Source organism: Phasianus colchicus, chromosome 2, assembly GCF_987193195.1.
Source record: "Phasianus colchicus chromosome 2, bPhaCol1.hap1.1, whole genome shotgun sequence".
Taxonomy (NCBI): Eukaryota; Metazoa; Chordata; class Aves; order Galliformes; family Phasianidae; genus Phasianus; species Phasianus colchicus.
In genome coordinates, this window is record NC_143437.1 from 6,137,913 (window position 1) to 6,165,875 (window position 27,963).

A 27,963-nucleotide genomic window follows, 5' to 3' on the forward strand; every position below is an offset into this window, starting at 1 on the left:
GAAAACATCTATGAGAGGGTAACTTTTAGTATTTCCACAGTGATTCTATAACATAGTAGTTTAAATCTGTAAAACATTAATTTCCACTCTGGTGTCATTGTTGATGATTACTCATCTGATCACCAGGGGTTCCTGAAACAGGTGTGTTCCTAAGAAAAATAAATCATTAAAGAGCTGAAAGCTCTCCTGAGCCTTCTGTAGAAGTGAAGAGAATTTTCAGGCTAGAAAAGTGTTTACAGAGCTGGCTCTCTTGTAATGCTTCTTTCTAGAACTGCTTCTCTTTCTGCTGGCTGCTGCTGCATGCTGTGAAGGCCCATTCCAAAATTGGGCTCGTCTGTAAATGTCTAAAGCAAATATTTCTAGACTTTTTTTTAATCTGAGAAACATTAGAATTTACTCCAAAAACAATATATAAAATATAAGATTATACAATGGGAAATATGAGACTGTGGTGTTAGAAAACAGGCATCCTTTAAAGTTCCTCAATTGTCTTTCCTTATTGACTGGTCTACCTCCTGAAGCAGTGAGTGCTATAGCTACACTGAAAGTAGACAGTTTCTTGATACACTATATTTAAGAAACATACCAAAATGGACAGGGAAACCCAGTCAATGGAACAATGAAAGAAACCACTGGCTTTGTTGAGGGGTTACCATCTGGTTTGTCTGGGGCCAAAGAAGAGCTGTGAAAAGATCATCCTGTGTTCAGCAGCTTATAGGTCACTCCTGCCAGAATGACATGGCTTTATTCTTTCTTATGCAACATTAAGTCTATGTAAGCTATGCCAAGTTGATGGCCAACTCTTGTGAGCTGTTTTGTTGCACAGGGAGTCTGAGTGCTTCCTTGAGTCATTAATGAGCCTGTATACTCTGTTATTAATACATAATACTGAGACACAAGTGAAAAAATTACCTCTGCTGTTCTGAGGCTTGCTAAAACTGGGCCATAATGATTTGTGTAAGGAATTGCATGATTTTCTAGAGGATTGTGTCTCTCTAGTCAGAAGATCTTTTTGTGTTTTGAAGGAAATTAAGTCATGCTCTCACTACTGGAGACCAGGATAAGGCCTACTGGGAGAGATGAATTGTCCACAACTTTCTGCAGCTCTGCTTTGTATTTGCCAAAGGCATCTAATGACAGGGGCTATCGAAAGTAGGGTAATGAATTCTTTTCACTAGCTCTTGTCTACTCATCTGCTTGCTGGGGCAGATGTAAGTGCCCTGTTCTATATGACTTCTGCACAACTCGATTATCATGGTGGTGTCTTGGAAGATGAGGAATAATTCCCATAGACTGGGTTGAAGTGAGTGTTGCAGAGGCATGAGAGGAGACTGTAAATCTCTATTCAGGCACCAGAGTGATGCAGAACCCATTCTGGACTGGATCATGCTTGGAAAGTCCTCTGATGCCTTGCACAAGCTGCCAGCTGTATGTGAGGCTGATGTGTTCTTCAAGGATGCCAGGGAAAACTGACAGTTCTTAAATGGGGATAAAACTCCTGACAGAGTGTCTGAGCTGTCTTTTCGGGTGGAGCAGAGGAGAAAAGGTTGTTCTATGGAATTAAAAGATGAAATTATTTTGAAAATCCAGGCAGGTAAGAGGTATCTGATTGAAAGGAATGTATGGTGATCTCTTTGTTAGCCATATATGATGATATTTGTTCCTGCCACTTCTGCTGTTGCCAGCCATTTGATGGGGAAAAGCTTCTTGAAGGAGGTTTTAAGGCAGACAACAGAAGAGCCAATGGGGTTTTCAGTGACTGAGAAACTGGCTCAGCTGATCTGATGAATTGCTTTGGAGTGTAGAGCTGACCTGGGTTTTGGGGCCTATTAGATGGAAAGCAGTCTTGAAGGGTTGGTGGTTTTTTTTTTTTAGTTTTACAGCTGGATGTGTGGCAGAATACAATCTGACAGTATCCTAAGTAATCTGTTCCCTACAGCACTGTTTTTATGCTTAGTGTTGCAATACTAGCCTGACTGACCTAAGAGGTGGAAGTGGCCATTCGTTCAAGTAAGGGAAGATTCTGCTATTTCTTCAATTATAACTAGATCCTGAAATTGCCACCCTGATAGTTTAACAACACTTACATGGCCAAGGCTGTATTACAGACCATTCTGAGCAAGTTTCAATTTCTAGTGAGCCAGTTTTCTATAACCAAGTCTGCAATAACCACGTCAGAGAAAAACTGAGGTTGCTGTTTTGTCCCAGTATCATGTCAACCTGAATTTGTGGGAGCTCTCCCATATTGCTCTGCCCAGCCTGGCTAAGCACTTTCCAGAACAGCATACCAATCTTTACCTATTGGACTCTTACTGCAGGTTCTGAAGGCAATTTGAAGTCTGACGCACATGCTATTTTTTCAGTATTCTTTTCTAAATCAAAATAGAACTTTTTGATTTTCTCTTACTTCGGCTGTATTTTGTGTCACTGTGATAAGAAAACCTAGCAGTATCTGCAACATCAATAATTAGGATGATTTCTTACTTTTGTTTGGCTTACTACAGAATTTGAGAAGACAAAATCCACTAGTTGATTCTTCCCCTGCATCCCCACCACCACCCCCAATAAGAGAAAACATCCTGGTATTAATTCCTGTTAGAGAAATGGGCCAAGGAAGTATTGTAGGCTGGAAAGACTATTTTTATATCATTCTTTTGGCAAATGCAGTACCTGCAGTGACCAGTGATTTCATTTAGAAATAGAAGTGACTAGAACTCTAGACAATATTTCTAAATCTTTCACAACACTTTAGAAATGTTGGGACTGGGGAATGTCAGAAGCTGCCATTTTATTTGTGGGAAAGAGTGTTGAACTTCCCAGTTACGTAAGTGAATGTAAGGAACACTGTTAGTATCAAATACCCTTTAAGAGGGTGCTTGCTCACCACCACATTTGTTTTGAACTTATCTACTGTCTTTAATGGGATTTAAAAACATTTTTCTACTGCACCAGTTCAACATTTGACTGAAATGTGTTTGGGCCAGTGATGGTTACTGGCATCAATAGTTATAAAGCATGTAACAATACTGCATTAAGTAGGCTTAATTGGCATAATCATTCTGTCAATTTATAAGAGTGTAATTTCTACCTGAAACAGCAGGTTCAAAACAGTTCCCCTCCTCATAAAAGAAACAGTTTGCCTTAGCTGGATTCTGGTTTGATCTGAATTTTTCTTTTGCTCTGCCTTTGCTTTTCTATCATAGTCATTAGCAATAGTAAAATTCCACACTCCATCCTCTGCAGCCAATTTATTTGAGTAAAATATCACATATATGTAGGTACAGTGGAAGACTCTGAAGAGCACATAGTATTGTTGGTAATGAAATTAAGCCATCAAATGCTTATATTTCCTAATCCAACCAAAGGGGAATTATAGTCTGTTTACTTAGAATCTTTCTGATTAAAATCTCATGCCACAAAGTCCTTGTTTGTAATGTTCATTGCAACTTGGTGCAACAATGGTAGTATTTTTTTATGTGTTTCCAGTGTCTTCATTTTCAGTTTGACTAAATTAGCTAAGGTATCTTTTTATCCATCTTAATGATGTTCACATTAGGGACAGCCACTAGCATGCACTGGGGAATTTTGCTCAAAGACCAACCTGCTGTCTAGTAACAATGCTAGCTGCTTTCTTATTATCTCTTACCCTTTCACATACAATAAAGCAGTACTGCATAGATGGAATGAGTCTCCTTACACTGGATTACTTATGTATGAATCTGGCTCCAACTTTGTAGCACCTCTCCTCTTTGTGGTTTCTGTAGTTGGCTGTTGAGGTGGAGAAACCTGGACACCTGAAAAAGGGCAAGTTACAGAATATAAATGTGTTGCTTCCATTAAAAAGCCAGTATTGGTAATGCAAATTAATGCAAAGATGTAGAGAATTTATCTGCATTTTAGCTATATAACTCCTAAGTTAATGCTTGATCACAAATAAAACAGTATTTACCAGTAGATCTGTTAGTCTTAGTACCACAATGAACATTAGAAAGTGACTGGTGAAAACTTGGCATCAGTTTTACTGGTTAGTGCTATATAACCCTAGTTGCAATTTAAAATTATGTAGTATTTATGTGAAATAAATGAACACAAAGTTCACATATGGCATTGTCTGGAGTGAAAGGAGAGGGTGGTTTCTTTTTGTTGTTTTGCTTTTTCTCCCATCGTTCATATCTGACATTTTTTGTGAACCTAGAAGTGTTACGAAGCATTTTCTCACTGTTTAACTGGAGACAGCTAATCTGTGCCATCGAAGCTGAGTTCTTCCACTCCAATTTATGATCTGACCCTCTGCTTCAATTTTAAAGCCTTAATTTTCTGATTCTAATTCCTTCTTTTCCTATGAGTCTGAAGGAGTCGGAGCATGTCTCAGCAGCCTAAGCATAAACATTAAGGTTGTATATAGGATATGCAGAGAATGATCAGATAATCACCTTACAGATTTAGTTTGCAACAACACAGGATCTCGTGGTAATTGATATCCAAAGCTTACACTGTCAATTTAAAAGGTAACACTGGTTAACATTTTGAGATGTACTGAATGCACATGCTCTCATAAAGCTTTGTGGTCACGCAGTCGTATAAGCAATGACAGTGCTCTCTACATCACTTCTAAGCAACAATAGAAGTTGATTTGTAAGTGAAATTTGGAAGTGAAATTCAGGCAGTGTGGTATTCTTCAGCTGAAACCAGTTAACTTATTCCAGTGGCGTATAGCAGGAACCTGTCTCCAAGGCTTTGTAATTGCTTTCCATTTCTTGTTAGCCTTTGTTTAATATTCATCTAGACCAGTATTATTAAGAAGCCTGTATTCCTAGCATAACATTTAATTTTCTTATCACTGGACAGGATATAGATTCTGATACTGGAATAAGATGATCTTCTTTTAGGAGATAATGAAATATTGCTTTGCCCCTATATCGCCAGGTAGCAGGAGCAGTCTCATGAAATAAGCACTATCTCTCATGGCTGAGGTTAATTGAGGAAGACATTTAATTACTTTTCTATAGACCAGTAAGATTGCTGTCACTATTTTTTTTTTTTTTTTGTAAATCCCATGGTCAATTTGTTGAATACTTTGGTTCTTTGGTACCAAAGCTGATGAAAACAATTCTTTTTTTCTTAAAATAAAAACATCTATTTTGTATATATAAATCAAACTTTTCTGCATCTATTCTACTTGATAAAAGGGGGAGGGCTACAAAATGAATGGAAATGTTTTGATGTTTATATTTTTTTAGGAGAATTTATTTTGGAGTTTCAGCATAAAGCCTTGTCTTTGTACTTTGTTCCTGGTGCTGGAGAGGTCTTGGGTCTTCTGGGTGTCATTATTCTAAATCCTTGCAGGTACCACTTTGTGAAACATCTTGTGTAACTGGTACTTGGTGAACCACTGTGACAAAGCTGCTCCTTTCCTGCCACAAACTAAAAAGGGAATTAAGGAAAACACAAGTTTCCAGGCTTAGCAAATCAAGTTCACTTAGTGGTCCAGGCAGTGATGATTCTGAAGAAAGCTGTCACAATTACCATTAGCAAGTATGAACTCCCAGCACAGCTCAAACTGCTGTTAGCATCTTCTATCTGTTCTAGTTGCTTGTGTTGCTAAAAGGTCAGACACCTCCTAGTGGGCTGACTTAAACCAATGTCTGAACTTGATCAACTGGATCTCATGTTGTGTGTCACATGAGAGCTACAAGAGGTTGTTTGCAAAACTCTGGAGTAATATACACTTTTTAGCTTATGCAGATTTTGCCTTTGAGGATTATTTATAGAGAAGAGTTTAGCAATACAGAGCATAAATAAATAACGTAATGATACTAATGATGGAGTTGCTCAGACATTGATTACAGCTTCATTAAGCAAGATTACTCACTGTGAGCTCTGCACTACAAATTCGGTTTTGACAACTTGACCTATTCTCTATTTTAATGTAGTGAATTAGAAAAATAAATTGCTAAAGCAGAACACGCACACAAAAAAATTTCTAACACTTCGTAAAATATTTATTTAAAATTATTAAAAAAAAAAACATCCTCATTTCTCTGGTTTATTCGAGATAGGCAAGCTCATGTAAAATATTTTAGAAGGGAAATATTTTTATATTAAAAACTCAAGGAGTCTTCATTTCTCTTCTTTCCCTTTTAATTCCCAAGTCATAAGAAATCTTAGAATTTCTTATGAAGAAAGAAATCTTCCGGTCCATCTGTCCACCCACCACCAAGGTCCCATTTGTCTGTCTCGTCCCACTGCCCACCCCACTAAGCCATGTCCCTCACTACAACATCTAAACATTTCTTTAACACCTCCAGGGTTGTTGACCCCACCACGTCCATGGGCAGCCTGTGCCACTGCCTCACTGCTCTTCCTGAGAAGAATTTTTTCCTAATATCCAGCCTGAATATCCAGCTTGAAACCTCTCCAAATCACGGTTCTTTTTGACAAAGTCTAGTAGTCAATTCTGGAATTATTTCTAAGGAACTCTATGCTTTATAGAGAATTATTTACAAACAGAAACACAGATGCAGATCTTCTTTAACAGCAAATGCTGTTTCAAAGTGGAATTTGCCAGCATGTGTGATAAATTAACCTCAGAATGAATACTTTACACAGAAACCAACACTGGAGCAATGTAGTCCCAGTTTCTAAAACTTATGGTCTGCAGTATAATCCAGAAGTATGACCAACAAGCTGGCATGTGTTAAATAGCAATAACTAATAGCAATTACTAGAAGCACTAGCAACAACTGCTGTGCTTCTACTAAAACAGATGGAATGTTGGTTGTGTCCATCTTACATGAGATTCTCTCCATAGGTGGTGTGGAGGAATGAGTTATAAACATTAGGATATGATGTTACTGTAACTGGACAAGCTTTTTACAGGACTGAGCTGTATAAAATATATACGCCTTTTTGCAAGTGATGGGCTGGTTTTCATATGGAGAAAAATATGTCAGGATAATGTTTTTTTCTCATGTGATCCAAGTGTCAGCTTCCCTTATAGAGGTCAGTTCCTTAAGGCCTTCATTTTCAGAATAGTCTAAAAGGTTTACTGGAATCATCTTACAATGAATTAAAAGCTGTTGGATAATATGATTACCATTAACTCCAAAGAGGAGTGCTTAAAATGAATCTCTATTCATTGTATCATTCAGAACTTAATGTTATTCTCTCAAGTTGGAGTCCTAATTTTAGGCTACCTTATATCTCTTACTTATCTCTCTTACTTCTTATTTCCCTATGCTCCCTTCCTCATAAGTAGAAAAACTTTTGGGTTATGCTAACAAAAGTTTATACAAGATTCTTCTCCTTCCAAGAAGGATAGACATTTCTTAACATCTAAACATGAGCTAGATTCCTAGTCTGTTACTACATAGAAAAAACTATCAATCTTCAATTACATAATTGAATAAATTGTTTACATGAAATTTGAGAGTGATAGGGAAAAAATATGGCATAAGGTAAGAACAGGATCATGAATCTGAATTTTTTTCCATTCCTTTCAATCCTACTTATTAAATGCCTGGCCTTGAATAACTGGTAGAAATGTAACATGATTTTGATATGTTTAGTTAAACTTGTTTTACCATAACAATCTACTGTTAATTGCTTTTCCAGAAGGTAGCCAGAAAAGCCATACTGTGTCTCAGGGAGAGTAAATTCACAGTGTCAGTCAAGTGCTATCACTCTGAGCTGCTCATTATTTATAATATTATTTCTGCTTTTCCACTGTACCAGCCCTCAGTATGTCACCTGGGTATCAAATTGTTGCATTAGTAGAAAAACTGTAGTAAGAAATACCAGCACAAAGGTGATAAACACCTCTACACAAATTACCCTCAGCATTAATCACTTAGGCTTTGTGAGAAACAGCACACTGCAATGTTTCCGAAATAATCATACTCTGCCTTCAGCTTTTTAAAAATAGCCCCCCAAACATGCATAAGCATCAGATGTTGTGAAACAGACCTCCCCTAACTGTTTGCAGTTCTAATTAACAGAGATTTACACAGTTAAGTCACTTGAATGCCTCCTAGCATTATGTGCATTGTTTATAAATGTGTGCTGTCAGATGTATGGATAAACCTTTTTCTCACGTTATCAGCATTTCCTCATTTTCATCTGCTATGACAGAAGTGGAAGTTTTCATTATTATTGTTATATTCCTTACAACAGACTGAGCCATAAAGTTCCAGGGCAAATACATCACATAAGAATAACAGGTGGTCTGCCTGCTTTACAAACATCAGAGTGGAGAATTTTCAGTCTCAAGATGATGGGCAAATCTTCAGTAAGTTCTACTTATCACTTTGTCAAAGTTGGAATCCACTGAACATGCAGAGTAGAGCAGTGGCCTTTTTATCATTCCTCTTCCCTCTTGCAGAAGCATATTTTACAATAATTCAGAGTAACTGTTTTGGTATGTCTAAAGCATACATCTGGGGCCTGTGCACAGTGTCTAAAGGATGAATAAAAGATACTTGAGTCTTCCTTCATTGGGCTTGGCATTGTAACCAGGCAAAATTGCAGAATTGGCAGAATATCTGAACCAGAAATATGTTATCAGGAACAATGGCTGCATCTCAGCGCTGGTTGGTTTTCATCATAGTTATATTAATTCACTTTTTATCTACTCTGCATGTTATGGGAGGTTCTTTTTTTTAGACCCATGGGCTACTTTTGGAGTTCGCTCAAGTTTTGAGCTTTTCCTTGCAAGAAACAAATTGAATTTCTTACATTGGCTTCTATCTCCAAGAGCTTCATCTTGAAATCAGCAACAAAGTATTGTGAGATATAAAGTGGAAACCACAAAGTATACAGTGACAAGTATTTTATCTAAGTCCTTCCATGTTTAAATCAGATTTGTTAACTTTGACCACCTCAGCTTCCCAGAGTCCCTAATTTACTTTTATACTTTTTGTTCTTCCCTTTGAACCCAAATTCATACTTATTCTATACCATTGCCCCCCATTCTATGTTTTCCAGCCTTATACTGCAGGCAGTCTTATGTTTAGATGTATATTCATGCATTTCAGTATGTAGTAGGACTCTTCATCTTAACCTGTGTTCCATGAGAAATCTGTCCTTTGTGCTCAGTTTCTGCAATATTGCTAAATTCAGATCTGATCAGCTAATGGGTTTTCTGATGCACACAGTGGAAGATTTTGGTTAGGGAAGACGAACAAAGCTAGCACAAAGTATAATTAACAACTTTTGAGAGTTTCTCACGTCGGTTTATAATGGGCTGCATGAAGTCACCTTGTTCTCCCAAAAGACAGATTATAACATCATGGAATCATAGAATGGCTTGAGTTGGGAGCTACCTTATCTATTGCCAACCTCTCTGCAGGATTGCCAAGAACTAGATTGGGTTATGCAGGGCCCCATCCAACTTGATCTTGAATGACTGCACAGACACGACATCCACAGCTTCTCTGGGCAGCCTATGCCAATGTTTCACCACCCTCTGAATAAAGAATGTCTTCCTAATATCTTACCTAAATCTCTCCACTTTTAGTTTAAAGCCATACCCCCCTGTCTTATCATTATTAGACTATGTAAAAAGTTAGTTTCTATCTTATTTATAAGCTCCATTTAATTACTGAAAGGCTGCAATCAGGTCTTCTCTTCCTATTCTCTTCTGTCTCAGCCTTTCTTCATAGGAGCAGTGCTCCAGCCCCCTGATCAGCTTTGTGGCCTCCTCTGGACCCGCTCCAACAGCTCCATGTTTTTCCTGTGCTGACCCAGATTTGAGCACAGTACTACAGATGGGGCCTCATGAGGACAGAATAGAAGGAAACAATCCCCTCCCCACCCTGCTGTCACCCATCATTTGAGTGCAGCCTACAGTTTACACAAGTATGCTTTTCAAGCTTTGTCCAGGTCCCTCTGGATGGCATCCCTTCCTTCTGTCAGATCAACTGCACCACCCACCTTGGTGTCATCAGCTAACTTACTGAAGTTGAACTCAGTCCCTCTGTTTATGTAATTGATGAAGATGTTGAAGAACACTGGTCCCAAAACAGACACTTGAGGAGCACCACTTGTGTCCAGCCTCCACCTGAACATAGAACTGGTGACCACAACCTTCTGGCTGTGATCATCCAACCAATTCCATACCCACCATACTGTCCAACCACTGAATCTGTTTCTCTTCAGCTTGGAGATAAAAATGTTGTGTGGGACCCATGTTAAAAGCCAAGATGAGCCAAGATCTTTTTATTTTATTCTCTGGCTGTAGAACTGACTGAACGTTATAAACCTAGCCCAAGCATACTGTTCTTAGAAAAGTACTGCAGGAGCTGTGGATTTGAGGTACCCAAAACTTATATAAAGTGTATGCTAGTTACTCATTCCTTAGCTGTCAGGTGGAAGCTGTCAGTCTCTCTTGTGATGCTGACATACACCTCCTAGAAGCTAGAGTCACACTGCTCAAACTTTCCCTCATGCCTTGTCACTGAACAGCCATCCTGATAAAGGCTTTCAATCACTGTCAGTCAGGCTTGGATTTAGAGGTGAAAACCTCTGCTGTCTATCAATTTATTTTTATAACAATAGCAGCAGGAATGAAATAAGGGCCTGCTCTTCCATTTGCCTTTCCCACAGCTTCTTGCAGCTCAGCAGCTGTTGATAGAACGTGAACTAACTATTCTCATCCCATCTCCTCCCTGGAGTAGTGCTGCCCAGGGATGCTCTTCTCACACTGTCACTGCTACAGTCAGCCTTAATAGCTGTGAATCCCTGACATACCCAGCAAGAGAGGCCTTTAATCACTGAAAGCTGATGTAAAGAGTCATCAAGAGGGAAACACTTCACAGCATTCTCTTATTTGAGTCTGAATGTTATTGGTCCAGCAATATTATAGGACTTCGTCTTTGAAAGCCGCCTGTAGTTGTTTGTTTATCAGCTTGCCTCTGCACACAGGTCCCCCAGAACATTTACCAAGGGCAAGAGATATCTCCTTCAACAACTAATTAGACAGGAGTAGCACTGTACTCCTCCAGCACCTGAAAAATACATATAGGGAGAACAAGCTATTGTTAACCCAGAATTATTTTAAGAAATAGATTGCATGAATCCTTTCACATCATTCAAGTATCATATATTTTGTTAAGTTTTTGAGTTTTTTAAGTTGAGATTTTTTTTTAAACTCACTTTCTACTTGTGGCTGCAACAGCCACCAGCATTGTAAAAAGCCTGTAAGCCTGTACTTGGCCATCACATAACAGGACTTACCTCCAAGAACTGAAACGGTACTCATGTTTTGCTTAAAAGCTAATCAAAATTGGAGCAGACAGTCTTTAAAAATGACATTTATTATGACGTTTTGCTAAACAGCAGATGTGTTTTTGCTCAAGCATGTAAATGTCAAGGAGCTGAGCACCTAGCAACCAGTTTGCAAGATATTTTCAGCATGCAGAGAAGGTTCACGAAGCCTTTTGGCAGACATACATTCCTTCGTGCTCAAGAAGTGTCCCAGCTGTAGCCTTGGGCAGCTGAACTGTCTTCCTCACCTTTTGTTTAATTAATGATCCACCTAGGAAACAACATTGCAACATTACAGAAGAGGTGTTCACCAACCAGATGTTTTCTAGCTAGCTGAGGTCTCTGAAACCACTCTAGAGAACTTATGGAGGAGGGTGGTGAGTTGACAACCTTTTGATATTGAATCCCTATACCATATTATAATTGAAGATCTAATGGTGCTTCAGTCCATTCTTCTCTCCAAAGGCAGGACCTGTGTCCCTCCTGACGAGTTTCTTTCTCCCATTTCTAATAAAAATAAACCAAAAAAACCCCACAAAAATTATTTTTCCTTTGTGTAGATTTAATCCTGATCATTTTGTCTGTATTCTCTGTGGGCATGGAGACCACTGAGGTCTGCAAGAGTTCTGTTGCGATCCAAAGCAAAGGTCTTTTTAACACAGCAGTCTGCTTCCATCAGCAGTCAAAGCCAAGAATACACGGTACTGCTATCAGAAAAAAAGCATGGCCAGATGCATTATAGCTCACAGGATTTTCTGAGCCATTTGTGGTTTCTCTAGTCATCAAATTGCAATGGATTATTCTTCCACTTGGCTTGATTTTTCTCTAACTGCAACTGTTTGTTATCTATTTGAATGCTTTTACATATCATGTCCTTTTCCAGTTGACTGCTCTGTAGGCTGAACATTAATTTCATCTTCTTTCAGAGGTCATATCTTCTAGAATTCTGATCATTTTCTAAGTGGTCCATGCCTTTTTGAAGACATAGTTTCTGTCACTGGTCATATAATATCAATCGAGCATTCATCCGTGTTGAATATTAATTTCTTTATGTTCCAGTTGCATTTTATTGATCTCATTATTAACATGGTGCATTTTCTGGGAAGCATGGTCTCCTACAGATAGCCATTTTTGGCTGTGGTCTAAACAGGATCTGCAATTTGCTTTTGAAGATACTTCCATTCTTGTTATACTAAGTGGCATACAAAAGCAGTCACTCCTCAGATGGCTATGTTTGAAATCTGTAACCATGGACAATACTTATACATTTCCCCCTGCATCTGAGACCCATTCTCACTGAAGTTATTGTTAGCAAGCCCTGACAATACTGACAGTGGCCTTAACTTATGCTGAAAATGACCTTTTCTTTTGGATGAGGCAAAAGGCTTTTCTTGGCTACAAATTCTGTCCTGTCCCTGAAGGACTGAAATTGATGCTATTCCATCTAATGTAGAAGGAAGATCTTGTGCTTTTCCAACCCTCCTGTCAAATAAGTGGTGTGTTTTCTACAGGCAATGTGTCCAACACAGAAGCATCACTATATGAGTGTACTGCAGTGCACTTAGTGCTGTGGCACTAAGTAAGGAGGTACTCTACAGTAACCTGTCTCCTCCTCACTTATAAAAGTTAGTAAGGTTACCCTAAAAGTATAAACTTACGTATTTCTTTGTGGGTGATGTTTTGTGGGGGGGAGACCTCATGGCAGCCTACAGCTCCTCACAGGGAGCTGATCTCTGCTCTTTAGTGACAGCGACAGGAACTGAGGGAATGGCATGGAGTTGTGTCAGAGGAAAATACTAGAAAAAGGTTCTTCACCAGCAGGGGGTGGGCATGGACCAGGCTCCCCAGGGCAATGGTCACAGCCCCAAGCTTCCAGAATTCAAGGAGCATTTGGACAATACTCTCAGACATAGGGTTTGAACTTTGGATTGTCCTCTGTGGAGCTAGGAATTTGATTTGATGATCTTTGTGGATCCCTTCCAACTCCAGATATTTGATGAATAGATACACTGGAATTATATGAGGGCTACAGTTGCAAATCATCCTTGCTCATGTATAATGGCCAAGTACATATGAAGGGGAAATTCAAATGACTGCAGTGTCATTTGAAGAAAGGTAGGTCTAGCTAATTCCAAGTGAGCACAAAAATACCTTGGATTTTTTCTCCTTTTGCTAAAAGAACTCTGCTGTTCTTTGCAGGAGAAATGCACAAAAGGTGATGGCTCTTAGTGGTACTATGATGGACGGATGGCATGACCATGGGCTCTGTCCTGGATATTGTTGAGTGTTCTGTCTTTGTCCTTGAGAGTATCTGAAATGCGAATTTGTTGATAAAATTACTCTCATCTGTGAGTGTTTTTTGCTATTAGGACACAGTGTTCAGTATCTCAAAGGGCAGGGACCTCTCTGAATATCTGTGTGACAGAGAAAGCCTTGCATGTGAGAGGAATGGAGTGATGTGAAAACAGGAGGATCCAGATAGCCTTTTTCTAAGTGGATGCATAATTTAGTGGTTTGTGGCCTGCTGTTTTTTCAACAACGAGTAGATTGTCCAGTCACATCTGTCTGAGAGGGATTTTTTAAAAACAAAGTTTGCAACTGTGGAAATTAAGAAAAGTGCTGCTTCTGTTTCAACTCCCTTTATAGCCCTGCCCAAATGAAACCAGCAGTTGGAAAACTCGAACTTGGTACCAGTTACAACACATTGGCATTGTTCTGATTGCTGACAAAATCTTGCTCCTCAGCAAGCTGTAGCATTTTCCTTTCATGCTACAAATGAATTGGTAGAAAGGAGGGTGATAAATACGACAATACTGTGGGTCCAAGTCTCCAGCAAGCATTCTATACTGGCTCTTGCAGCCATGCCAGCAGCTGAGAGTCTTTCCTGGAGGACAGAAACTCTTTATCGCTATTCCTTTCAATCCAAATCTTATTAGCTTTCATTTGCAGAGAGGTTGCCCTGACATGGCAAAGATTGTGTGCTGTATTTTTCAGATACTGTTAGTGCACAGCAGCTGAGTTGGCCGATGTATCTTTAATTTCCTTTTGGCATCCAGCCTGAGGGAACATGAAATAAGCAATTTCCTCAGACATAGTATCAGTAGAAAATTCATCTTGTCCCCAGCCTGCTACGTGATCTAAACAGAGGACACTATGATTCTCAGCTTTGATACTCTGCAACAGAAATTGGAATATCAAATCAGCCTCAGTACTTGGATGGCTGTACTTCCCCATGGGGCATTTCCAGTCATACAATTGATTCCTTATCCTGACATTTTCTTAGAATTTCCTTATAATGCAGCTATCAGTAGGTTGTTTACAGAGTACTGTATAGTCTACCAAAACTGTTCAAGTGCTTTATTTCATGTTAAAGAGTGAGAGTCTAGAAAACAAAGCAAAAACAGGGAGGATGGTGTTATATTTTGGGGTTTTTAGGGTCAGGTCCACCATTATTAATTAACCTTTTTAGTTTCTAATCTTTATCTTTCTGAAATCACAATTTTCTCTCAATGTTTACTTCATTTACTTTGACTATCAATGAATTTTAGTGGCTTTTTAATCTGATTCCTCTTACCACTCTCTATTCCCAGCTCCTAGCTTGTTCAAAGGTCAGTTTTTGAAAACCACCCCTCACCCTCAATTCTTCCTACTATTCTTGTGATAGAAAACTGTATATACATTAATGTGTTGGGTAGATTGCTGATGATACATAGCTAGAAGGAGTGGCTGACACACCAGAAGGCTGTGCTGCTATATAACAAGACCTGGACAGACTAGGGAGTTGGGCACAGAGAAGCCTGATGAGGTTCAACAAGAGCAAGTGTGGAGTCTTGCACCCGGGGAGGAATAACTGCATGCACCAGTACAGGTTAGGGGCTGAAGTGCAGCTGAGGACCACAAAAATAAAGGGCCTGGAGCATCTCCCTTATGAGGAAAGGCTGAGAAACCTGGGGCTGTTCAGGCTGGCAAAGAGAAGGCTGAGAGGGGCTCTCACAGCTGTTTAGAAATATATGAAGTAAGGAGTCAAGCTGATGAGGGCAGACTCTTTCAGACGGCGAGCCACAATAGGAAAGGGGCAATGGGCAGAAACTGGATCACAGAAAGTTCTGTACTAACACAAGGAAGAATTTCTTTATTGTCAGAGTGACAGAGCACTGGAACAGGCTGCCCAGAGAGGTTGTAGAGTCTCCTCATCTGAAGATATTCAAGACCTGTCTGGATGCCTATCTGTGCAACCTGCTGTATGGAACTGCTTTGGCACAGGGTTTGACTGTGATCTCTTGAGATCCCTTCCAGCCCTACAAGTCTGTGATTCTGTAACATGAAGTAGCTGCAGAAAGTCTGCTATGCTGATATATATCCATGGGACAGGGTTAGCTAACCAGAATTGTTGGATAAAATATTGAAGGGGACCTATAAGAATACTAGAGGCCTCTTGCAACACATTGCTGAACCAAAGCCTCCTCCAGCTGAGGTTTGGTGCTCTTCACTTAACCACACATTTAAAACAGTTATTTGCATTACTTGGAATAATTTGTATGTTGTTCCAACTGCATGTGAACTGCTGAGTCATGGCCTGAGCCACTGATTGAGCACCTGGGGAAAGGACCCGGTCAGCCTTGGGAGCACAGGTGAGGGCAATTCAGCATTCTAAGAGAGCCGCTGCACCTCTCTTAAACCTCGTGTGAGGGCTGAATGCCACTGGGGAAGGACCTGTTTCTGGAGATCTCTCCTTGGTGAGGCTTTCCTCTGTCAACCTGTACTTTTCTGATATGGGTGAGCAATCTTCTTCCATTCCTTTATAGTACCTTTCTATGGCACTGGTCCTTCTGCCATCACACCTGTGTTGTAATACCCTTCCCACTGTATTGACCTGTCCAATTGCTATAGCATGTAGGCTGCAATTTCTTTAAAAACAAAACCAACCAAACAAAAAAACATCAGCACCAACAACAAAAGAAAAACCCAACTCTTATTGTCTCACATCTTAAAAATGGTTGTGTATTTGAAAAATCTTGCTGATGTGAAAGAAGGCGTTACTATTTTATTTGAAGCGTTACTACGTGTCAGACAAGAAGCAGAAGGCTGGAAATGTGTGAAGTGGAACAGCTTTCTCATTTGTAAAGGAAGAAGGTGGCTCTAGACTAGACAAAGCAATTGGGCAAAATGTCCTATTGTTCCTTTGTATGGAAACTAAAAGGTGAAAAGGACCATCTTTCTGAATTAAAATAAAGCATGTTCAGAGCAAGGGTCATTTCAGGGTTTAACTGAACCTCCCAGTAAACAACCTCTCTGGATTAGTGCTTGCTAAGTACTGGATAAGACCCTGTAGTGCTTACCTGTCCACTTCTTAGCTGAGCAAACTGTTTGTAGGAGATGTGGGGATAGCTTAAGCACAAATTTAGACCTTAGATTCAATTCAAGTCACCATAAAATAAATAGAGACAAGTGGACAGAAGAATAGATGACAAAAACAAATGCAGGAGTAAATTTTCCACTGCCACTGGGAAACTCAGTGTATCCCACTGAGGAAATGTTGACCTGAGAAGCTTATGGGGTTTCTGGTGTAGCTGCTGAAGTTTGGCACACTATCTTCTTATTTAAAAAATAAATAAATAAAAATGAATTGTAGATGTCAGAGCTTTGCAAGGCTTGGAGATGTGCTGTATTTGTTGGATAAATTAACAGTACTTTGTTGTCAGGTCTTTAATAGCCAGAATAACACTTATTATGCCAGATAGAGATGAAGAAAACATTATTGTGCAGTTAGCATTCAGTGGGGTTACTAGTAATATGGATCTCAACCATTTTTACTGTGTATATTTATTCATTCTAAGGCAAGACATCTACTGGATTTAATAATAAATAATTATGAAAATAGAATTATTCTTACTTATACCTCTTCACAAAGGAAAGCAAACTATTTCTCCACCCTCTCTACTCTTTGTTCCTTTGCTTCCTCGAGTTCTTCCATTTTTACTGATGCTGTCTGACACTGTTATGGTTGATCATATATGAAATGTTGTTTTAAAATCCTTTTTCAAGAGCTATTATCTATAATTTGATCTAATGTCTGCAGAACTGAATGGGCCTTGAATAGTTGGCACTTGGACTGTAGATATTCAAACTATTATTTAAGAGTAATAGCTTAAGATGTCATTAAGAGATATCAGCATTTGATCAAAGCTAATACTGGAGAACATAAATAGGTGATATGGTTAATATTTCACAATCAAGATGTGGTAGATGTTTGTTCAGTGGAGTGTACGTGGAAAAAAAACTATTACTATTATGAAGGACAAACGTGCATTTTTCAAGGTCTCAGCTGCCCATCTTCTCTCAGAAGGTCCAACAAAAAATGCTTCTGATAGCTAAGAAGAACAATTAAACTGAATACAGAAACTGAATATAGTCCAGATCTTTCTGAATGTTACATCTTTTCATCTATCTATATCTTAATCTCTATGTAGCCATTGTTCAGTCTAATCTTGCAAATAGTATATATCTTATAATAGCCCTTTGGCTATGGAGCTTATTGAATGTCCCAAAACCATAAGCAGGTAAGATTTTTACTCTCTTATCCCAAGACACTAATAACAAAATAATCAGGAATGTTCCTGAATCCTTCCATGCTAAGGCTTCCACTGACCCAGCAGAATCTAATTGGCATGGAGAGGGAAAAGGAGAGAGAAGATAATCTTCAGCTGAGCTCTTAAAATGAAAAGAAAAAAATAATTTAAAATCTCCAGTGCAAAAGTATTTAGGCATATCTCTTCAATTCCACACGTTTTGACTGAAACATTTCCTTTATCGTTTTGCTGAGTTCTAGGGAAACTGCTTGGAGGCTGTCAACTCCTCTAGCAGTTTTTTGCATAGTAGAGATTTCACTGAAGAGGCAGCTCTGTCCAGTGCTGTGGTCATTGCAAGAATGTCATAGTGACAGCATCTCTGTCACCAGCTGTCTACAATTATCGTGCTTTTACATTCTGGCCTAAGCTCATGACTCTATCTCTTGCTGCCCATGCATGACTCAGAGCAAGTGGATGGATGCACCAAAAAAGGTAGAATGATGAGGTAATTAAAATTCATAGTTGTCATGTAGTACTTCTGATCCCTAAGCTATAAAGCATTTTACAAAGGAGAGCAAGTTTTATTGACTGTTTTGCAGTCAAAAGATACTGATAGATCCCCATCCTACTGCATCCAGGAAGCCAGTGCAAAGCCCTGGTGTAGTTGTAGCTCTTTTGAGACTTTTGCCCTAATATCCAGGCAAAGGTGATAGAGAAGAACAAGCCTGATGTTATTAAATAGAGCTACAATTCAGCCTTAGCTGCAACTGGGCCTTGTGTAAATACTCTGAAGTCTCTTGCTTGAAAGAGGGATAAAAGAAACATTGCTTCTGATGATCCAGAAGAAAGCCAGATTGCACATTCTTCTGATCCTAGGCCTTACTGGGACTGGTAGGTGCATGCAGGGTTTAGGCTCAAACCTTCTCTGCTCCTTTTTCCATCCAATGATGTATTGCTACAGTTGGCAGCCAATGGCAATAATGTGTGAGGTTGACTGAAAAACAGTCTCCTTCAGCATGTGTGTGTACACACTGTGGCATCCAACAGCTAAGGAAGTGCAGCAAAAGAACAGTGGTTTATGTAGGACTGAGGAGAGGATCCATGCCTTCTTTTGCCATAAAGAATGGGGAGGGAGGGGTGCAGAAAGGAGAGTGGAAAAGAAATTTAAAAGGCTTTGCAAGCTTCTAACATCAGTGATGAACTCGGTAAAGGGAGCCTGGAGAGCAAGAATATCACGTGGAAGTCCTGGGGAAAAGTTTGACAGAGGAGTAAATGGAGTGGTGTGGATGGAAGGACCTTGGGAAGCTGAGAAAAACAGACAAATCCTGGAAGTGGTGTCTGTAGGTGGAAGCTAAGCCTGCTGCAGGAGATTTGACCAGGGAGATATTCCTCATGGCATTTACGGCTTTGGTCCAAGCCAATGAAAAATGGATAGAAAGGATCGAGGAAAAGATTTGCAAAATTGCAGTATCTCTCATGAAGTGTTAGAGTGGGTCGGTACGTACAATGGCAGCAACTGTTTTAAGCTAAACAATGAGTAATCTCTTTCTTTATAATCACAAATGCAGACATATGTATGTTTAAAGCATATTCTAATGGTGTCTATCACTTTATTGAATACAAGCAATATACTCTGTTGTGCTCAATCTTTACAGCTGTGATAAAACTTGCACTGTCTTGGTTCGTACTGCTTAATGTGGTAAAGAAAGGTTTGTTTTTTGTATTAGTTCTACACATGAGTTTTCTGAGCAGGACTGACGAGATGTATTGAGCTTAAGCATTAGTACAACAAATATTCTGTGCAAAACATGCACAGGAGGGGGAATGGCTGTTTCCAAGGGTGGACAGTGATAGGACAAGGGGGAATGGTCTTAAACTGAGGCAGGGGAAGATTAGGTTAGATACGAGGAGGAAGTTTTTCACACAGAGCGTGGTGAGACACTGGAACAGGCTGCCCAAGGAGGTTGTGGATGCCCCATCCTGGAGGCATTCAAGGCCAGGCTGGATGTGGCTCTGGGCAGCCTGGTCTGCTGGTTGGTGACCCTGCACATAGCAGGGGATTGGAACTATATGAGCATTGTGGTCCTTTTCAACCCAGGCCATTCTATGATCCTTTGTAGAGAGTGCTTTTTAGGAGGCTGCATGAGTGATCGGTTTCCTTCTAACAATAAAAAAAAAAATCTGTGATTCTAAGTCATCAATCTAAAAGGAAGCTGAAATCTGAGAGTGATGATACAAAAGGGTCGTATCGACAGTATGCTTGCCTTAATGCACTTTCATCTATCATCTGTATGGTGAAAAGACTGTAAATAAGACAGTGGACCTATATCATCTCTACCTACACGGGTTAGTTTAGTTCACCACTGCCTGTTCAGAAATGTACACCATCATCTGTTCAGGAATACAGCAATACTCACAGTGGGAATAAGTGATATTTCTTACAAATCTTGTGTGACTTCCATTCAGCTCTTTTCCCTGCAAAATTTTCCTCATGCCACTGGTGTACAATTTTCTTAACAACGCTGATTTTTTTCGCAGCACTGTAATTTTGCTTTGTAAATTCTATAGTTCTCCAGTGTCTTCATGAAAAAAGCCATTTGGCTTTTTAGCAAGGCCTTGCATTGTCGTCTGGTGAATTTACTTTTATTTACTAGGTTATATTTGGCAGACTTACCATTAACAAGAGCTTCATCTGTGAGGGGTTGTTCTCCTTCTTCTCCCTGGAGTGCAGCCATGGGAAGGTCTCAATACACTCTTCTGAATATTTACCTTATTCATTCAGTTTGCAGTAATTCCAGCTAGTATTTGCCTGGAGTGTTTTTAGTTGTGTTACTGCTTTTATATTATTTGCTTTCTTTGTCTTTTGTATTTGCCCATGCAGGTTTTCTGATAAAGTTTTTCATTGTCCGTGCTTTTTCTCCTGTTCCCTTTGTGCTGTTTCTTCTTTGCTTGTTCCGAATCAGAACAGGCCTGCCCAACTGTGGAAGAGGAGAAAGTCTGTGTTATCTGCAGCTGCAGAAGAGACAAGTAACATCAGTCTTCTGTTACTATACTTCTCTGAGTAAAAGGTCAGCCTCGAGAAAAAAGAAATGCTTCTCTGAGTTTTGAGTCTGAGTTTTGTTTGAGAAGTCAAAATCAATTTCCAGAAAAAAAAGTCAAATTTTAACAGATTTTGACACTCTTTATGTCAGGAGATTTTTTTTCCAGAGACATATTTTCCATGTAGGTTTGCTGCAGAGATTGGTTCCTCACCCTGTGGCACAGCGCCTTGAGGTGAATGGACAATACAATTCATACCTTCAAGAAAGGTAAGAAATTTGGGTGTTAAGAGAAGCCACAGGACTTTGTTTCATTATGTGAGGCAGACTCTTAACAGCCAGAGGCTCTTTGGTATGCAATTCTAGATGTACCCATTTAGTATCATAGAATCACCAAGGTTGGAAAAGACTTCCAAGGTGATTCAGTCCAACTGTTGCCTACCCCAGTATATGCTTTCTCTAAGAAAGATGATCCAAATTGAGCTCCCATTTGATTCCACAGGTCAGATCTTGAGCTGGTAAAATGGATGCATGTCAATGGAGACATCTCTACTTGTCTCAGGGATTCAGGTCTTTTTGTCAGTATGCGTTGGACTACTGTTATAAAATACATTAATCTACAGTCTCTCATTGGACACTGGAGATGAGTAATAATGCAGTATGCAGCCTAACTCTAAGGCAGTTTGAATGAGGTTTTTCCCCTTTGTGACTCGATAATGTTTTCAGAAATGCAGCACAAGAAATGCAATACACAAGGAAATGCTGTTCTTATAGCTGTTTCTTAATTGCCATTAAGGTAGCTGGCAAAAGGCAAATCTCCAAGGATTGCTGAAGCATGTTTGCAACTGTAAAGGGAGATAAATAGAAAGAAACTCATTTCATGATTAAAGTTTTGGTTTTGCTTCTTTAGTGCAAATCTTCCTGCAGCTCTAGAATACATATGAACTTGAACACCTGTCTTCATATTTAGTTTAGCTTCTTGTTAGACCAGGAAAGTCTTTTATTAAGGATGGATTAACTTAAAAGACTGAGATCTTCTGTTTGTTGAGGTTCCACTGTAAAATATCAAAATAATTTCCATGCAAATATCAAAAAGGTTGGTACATTTTATTGAATTCCAGATCACATTCTGTGCTTAAACTTTGGAAAGCAGACAAATGAAATGGAAGCTATTGTAGTTTGCAGCTCTTCTGTGTTAGAGGCTTATATATCTCTCCAGAAGTACATCCAGCCTAGTAAATAGTCTCAACCAGTAGCTACACTGGGAAAAAGCATTGTATAGAACAGGATGTCCCTAAAATACCTTTCCATATATAATGCTTTCTATCCTTTGTCAATCTGATGAATACTGTTTTCCAGCCTGGGAGACTGTGGCTGGACCATCCTGATTAATTCCACCAATGATGAATGAGTCTAATTTCTTCAACCTATTTATAATTTGGCTTCTGCAACGTTCTGTTGTGGAGAGCTCTGGAATTAAACAGTGTATTGCATAGGGGAGAAAAAAAAATCTTGTTTGTTTTTCAGCCTGCTGCCAAGTAATTTTGAGTCCAAGCACCAGAAATGAGAGCCTTTCAAATCTCTCAAGATTTATTTTGTTTTTAGGCTGAATCTGCCACCTTCCCAAAGATAAAATTTCACGTATGATTATGAAGAGCAATGGTACAACAAATGGTTGTGTTTCAGTAGTACCAGAAACTAAGTGTAATGTAAAGCTAAGGGCCTGCATCCATGCTTTAAACATTGCAACTTTGACACCGCAAGTATTTCTGGTACTGGGAAGAGGGAACCTTGGCTCTGTCATGGAGTTCTCAAGGGAGATGTTTAGAAGGTTGATTGTGTATATGAAAATACTTACGCCAAAAGGTAAAAAGCAATTAAAGATTTCTAACTAGTCACACCATTCGTTATGCAAGCATCACTGTTTAATTTTAGATTATCTTTTCCTACACCAGTTTTACTTTTCTCCCTCAGAAATACTTGGGGTTTTTTTTGCTGTTGTTGGTTTTGTTTTTAAATCAGGTCTCCCTTTCAGGTGCTGTCAGAGAGATGGTACAGATTCTGTGTGTTTGCCTCTAGGGAATAGTGGCTGATGGTTAAAAAACAAGAGCATACCTCAGGAAAAATTGCATGCAGGGGGTCACTGATGTGTTTTTTTGTACGCTACCATTTGATTACAGTTGCTTCTGTAATGAGTATAATAAGGCAGAGAACCCAATTAACAATCCACCAGGAGTGGTGATGATGGTCATTGTGCACTGCTGGGCTGAATAACATTAGGATTTAGTTAGGCTGGAGGCTACTGCATTTACTGAATATTTTCCCTTGGTGGTGAGCAATGCTGGCTTTATTCCTTTAAATAGAGAAAGCAACGTGAAAACTGAAAGAAAGAATGACTGAAGGTTGCTAACAGCAGCAGAGGATGATAGGCTCAATTCAATTTAGTTTTGCTCTGTAGCTACATACCTTTTTTTTTTTTTTTTTTAACCTAGACTTCAAAAGTCTTTCAGAGATTATTATAGGAATAGATGAAAAATGCTACTAATTAAAAAATAAAAAAAAATCACAGTAACATGAGCTGACTTGGTGCTGTTGTTTCTAGATGTCCTTGAAGACAGAAACCTCTGCTAGGGAACAATGTGTTCTTTGTGAAAATATGTTTTTATATCTATCTGAATTGAGGTCTCAATACAGTTAGTTCACAGAAATGCAGATATCTATAATGTTTCAAAACTGTCATGAAGAAAACTGATAATCAAGATTGTATGTACTGAACAAGAATTGATTCTTAAGATGCTTTATGTTATTTCAAGAGAGGTGGGCAGGTTCCATATGTCTGGAGTGCTTTTCAGCATAAAATAGAGCAGTGTGTTTGGGAGCAGTTGTGTTGGTGGTCATTTTGGAAAGCCTTGCAACTCTATTTGAAGGAGTATGTAAGTAAGTATATGGCAGCAAGGTGTGCAGGTTTTGAGCTGTCTGTTACTCAGCCAAGATATGCTGTTTTACGTCTGCCATACCTGCAGAGCGTACCAACAATCAGCCCAGGGACTGACTTTGGTAGCAGCCCTCTTCCCTTTTCTGTCTGGATCTGAGACTCCCATGTCTGCTTACCCTTTCTGAGTGCTGGGCACATGTTTTTTTTCTGGATTTGCTGACTCTCATGCTGCAAATGTAACCACCCTACAAGTCTCAGTGCCACCTGCAGCCACCTTTGGATGCTTTCCGTAGCACTCTGCTGCTAGCACTGCTGAGATGTGCTCCTTCCAGCTAGCTTCTGGAAAGTGGGAGTGCAGCTGTCTCACCCCTTGGGACCATTTCTCCAGCCTCCCTTGCCCTGTGTGTTGGGTTGGAGTGTTCTCTGCCCCTCGCCCTCCACCTTTTCCATTAGGTGGCTTGTGCTGTCATCTGGTACCAACATGGCATAACTGCTGCTCCTTTTCTGTAATGTGACTTTCCACTGGCAGATATCAGTGAGTTTTACGACCTTCTTGCTGGTTGCAGCATTGCCGAGACTGTATAAATCACAAAGTTTCAGCTTTACAATACAAAACTGATTATTTCATTGTGTTGAGCTGGATCTTGGTGCTTGTCACAGAGGCAAATCTATGGTTGAGATAATGTTTCCCAAACCACTTTCTGTTTCACCCTCTGTGGGCCATAGGGATTCCAACATTCACAAAGGGAGAAACAAGAAATGTTTTGTTTGGATGTACACAGATAATGGCTGGTAGAGAAGAAAAACAATTGCCCCATTTCACCATGAGAAAGCAGGCAAGTCCAATCCTTTCTCTCAAGCAGAACTGCACAGAAGCCTTGCTGTAGAATCAGGACTAAAATTTCACATAAACCAGGCATTCATCCTTCCTGTGCATCTTTGGGCTTGCTCATTATGCAGTGGATGTGCCATTATGTTCTCCGACAAAGCCAGAACCTTCTCTGACAAAACTAAGTCCAGTTTTTTTTCCTAGCAAATTGAAGTATTAATGTTCTAAGTGCAAAATATGCATTTTTAAAATACCAGGATAAGGTTGCAAGCTCAATTTTGACAATTTGACAAAGTTGTGAGCAACTGGAATCAACTATTTATAATGGGAAACATTAGTGAATTCTAGTTGAAGTAATTGTACACTAGTATATGGTCCCTTGGAAGAACAACAATAACAGGATTAAACAAGTAATTTACATTGGTTTCTTATAATAATAATAGAAGATTCTGCTGGTTTCACAGATTTGGCCTGTGTAGTTTATGCAGGGACTAAACAACCAGAAATGGAGATCTCACCTGTTTTTCACATTCATGACTTCTGTTACCTGTAGCAGTGTCTGATGCAACTGCCTTCCACCTCTCTCCACAGGGGCTCTTTCTCTTTGCTGTACCCTGGACATTTCAGTGTTGTGAGCTTGAGCTTTCTTTAGGTAAGATTTTTTTTTTAAGCAGTGTTCCCTTGTCATATATCCTGAAGCACTCTGGCATCCAATCACTTCAGAGTAATTTATTCATGTTTTCCTCCAGACAGTTAGTTCAAAGATGCTCTCACTAAAGTGTCCATTGCCCTCTGGAATTGTGTCCAGGAAACCTCTGCTCCCATGGGGACCTCAGGTACAGCCATATGCAGTTACCAAGATGTAGATGCTTCTTGCAGTTTCATTGCTAATTGTGAAGCTGTTCTGCTTCTATTCTATGCTCTGGCTGGTAGTGCTCTCAGGCTGCAGAAATGTTGTTTGTGCTGTCTGTTTTGCTAAGTACCTTTGAAGGCATGGTGTTTAGCAGAGATTTTTTATCCTCTCTACCAATAAGCAAGCTGCAGGTATTTTCACACAGTGCAGCTCCTCTTTTAGACTGTCACCTTCATCCAGTCAGGTTGTCACAGGACTTTGGTAGAGCTTAAACCCATGTTGGATCCAGTCCTTTATATATGAGCCCAAAAGAGTGAGCTGTGGGTGTCGTTCCTGCAGGGAACAGCTCTGCAGGTTCCCCCAAAGCGTATAACTTCACACACACATCAAAAGGAGTTGCCTTGGAAACGAAACCTCTGAACCTTCAATTAATTTCAGGGGAGCAGAAGGTCATCTGCCCAGTCAGCAGAGCTGTGTGTCAGGTACTAAAAGTGTGGAGGAGGAGTTGGTAAGGCCAAAGGTGCTTTTGTTTTAAAATGTCAAAAAAATAGAAAAGAACGTGAAAATCAAATGATAAGCTTATGCACTGAAGATAATAGCTGAAGTAAGTGCTTTGCTTTCATGAGGGAAAAAGTCAGTTTGCCGAGAAGCTACAATGCCTGTACCTGCTTAATCATGCTGTTATCACAGGTGACATTGTTATCAGTGTGGCTATAGGGCCATGGCCTCGTGTTCCCAACAGCAAATGTAAGGGAGACATCCTCAGATGCCATCAGCTCAGGGTAGCTCTGAGGAATTACACTGAAAACAATGATCAGAAAAACTGGACCAGATCTCTGGCTGGTCTAAATAGTGCTGTTGCACAAAATGAGCTAAATCTGCCCCTTGGTTCAGCACGGAAAGAGAAACCCCATTTCTACAAATCGTTTTCCTGCCTTCTAGTGATTGATTTAGTGTATCTGAGAGATTTAGAAATCAGTCTCCAATTAAACACAGCTGAGCATACTATTACTGCATACAGCAAATACACAGTACAGCCTTGATGGATGGCTTAGGTGCAGGTGGTGGCTCCGCACTGATGAGGTGATGAAGTGGACATCTCTTCCTTCTTATGACATGGGCTCCTGCTTGAAGATTGCATCTGTATGCAGAGAAGCAGTGATCAAATTGGTGGTGGCAAGCACGAGTGGGCACTGTGACTGGTTGGTCCACTGAGGTTGAGAGCACTCTGCCACATGTGCAGAGCATGGAGAAGCTATGCAAAAGCTATACTCTCTACCATCCTTTTGTAGGTGTTTTTCTCCTTTAGCCTGTACTGTTCTTTAGAGGAGAATTTGTGAGAGTCATTGGGAAGCCATAACGAAGCTGCAGTATGTGAACAGGTAAAGTGGCAAACATTAGGGGAGAATGGCTGTAAGGAGGAGAGTGCTCTGAATGTCTCTTCTAAGTTTGCTGGTGATACCTACCTGACCAGCTGAACTACGTGGGCTAGAGCATTGGTATCACAGTTCAATTTTTGATCTACAAAAGCCAGATAGCTGAATGTGGCCTCCCTGCCTGGATCAGAGAAATTAGAAGAAATAGGAAGAAAAGGAAGGACAGGCTGACTTGGAAGCATCTGTGCATCATTGCACGTATCCTCTTTACGGTCATCAACTTGACATCAAAACAGCCCTCTGCTCTTTGGCTCTGGTTCTTGTCCCACTTAACACACAAAAGTGAGTGTAGTTGCCATTTAACCTGATGCTGTTAATCTGACACCATTTCTCACCCAAAGGCATTTCCTTCCCCATAGTTTTCTGGCTTTCTGTATGAACTGCCAAGTATGAAGAGGTTTTGAAGGAGGCCAGCAAAGTGGAACCACCTTAAGAGCAGCCACTTCTTGAAAAAGAGTCAACAAATAGGATGTTATTCCCCACCTCCTTATTCTGTCAAACTACATCCTGTGGTTGGCTGGGTTTGTTGTATCTGGGCAGAGTATTTTTATTCAAAAATATTTTGCTATGAAACTGACATTTTTGTAGATTGTGTTATCCCTGAGGGCTAAATGGGGAGATGAGAAATGATTCTGATGAAAGAACAGGCAGAGAATATCTGTCAGTGCCAACTCTTCTACAGGTGACTGCACATTCATTCTCCTGACAGTGGCTCTTGACTTGACTGTGACATTTAAAATAAAGAACCAGAAAATCTTGACAAAGAATGCTAGCCATAACTGTAACTTTAGACACGGTACAAAGCAGATTGGAAGAAGTCAACATGTTAATGTGTTATTCTTGTTTTAGAGCTAATTAAAAGAAGAGAAGATAAGGTGCACTGCTTGCTCAAAGTCCTGATTTACTGCCCTACCGTGCTGTTCTGCTTCCTTGCTTTTTGACATAGCCATGATGGGATTAGTACTTACCCCTTAGAGGAATGTTTTCTAAGGGTCTCCTGTGGCCACGAGGATCAGGAAAAGCTCTGCTGGCCCTCAATTC

General features: G+C 39.8%; 1 long non-coding RNA gene across 4 annotated transcripts in view; it reads left to right on the forward strand.

Moving 5' to 3' along the window:
- The window catches only part of LOC116235315 (uncharacterized), an 87,743-nt gene that overhangs the window by 54,360 nt on the left and 5,420 nt on the right, over positions 1-27,963 (forward strand). For 3 of the 4 annotated variants that reach the window (XR_016464612.1, XR_016464611.1, XR_004168318.2), the window contains 2 exons: positions 25,225-25,285; positions 25,383-25,469. This is a non-coding gene — a long non-coding RNA (uncharacterized LOC116235315). The remainder of the gene's footprint in view (positions 1-25,224; positions 25,286-25,382; positions 25,470-27,963) is intronic. The other variant, XR_016464613.1, reaches the window with a different exon arrangement.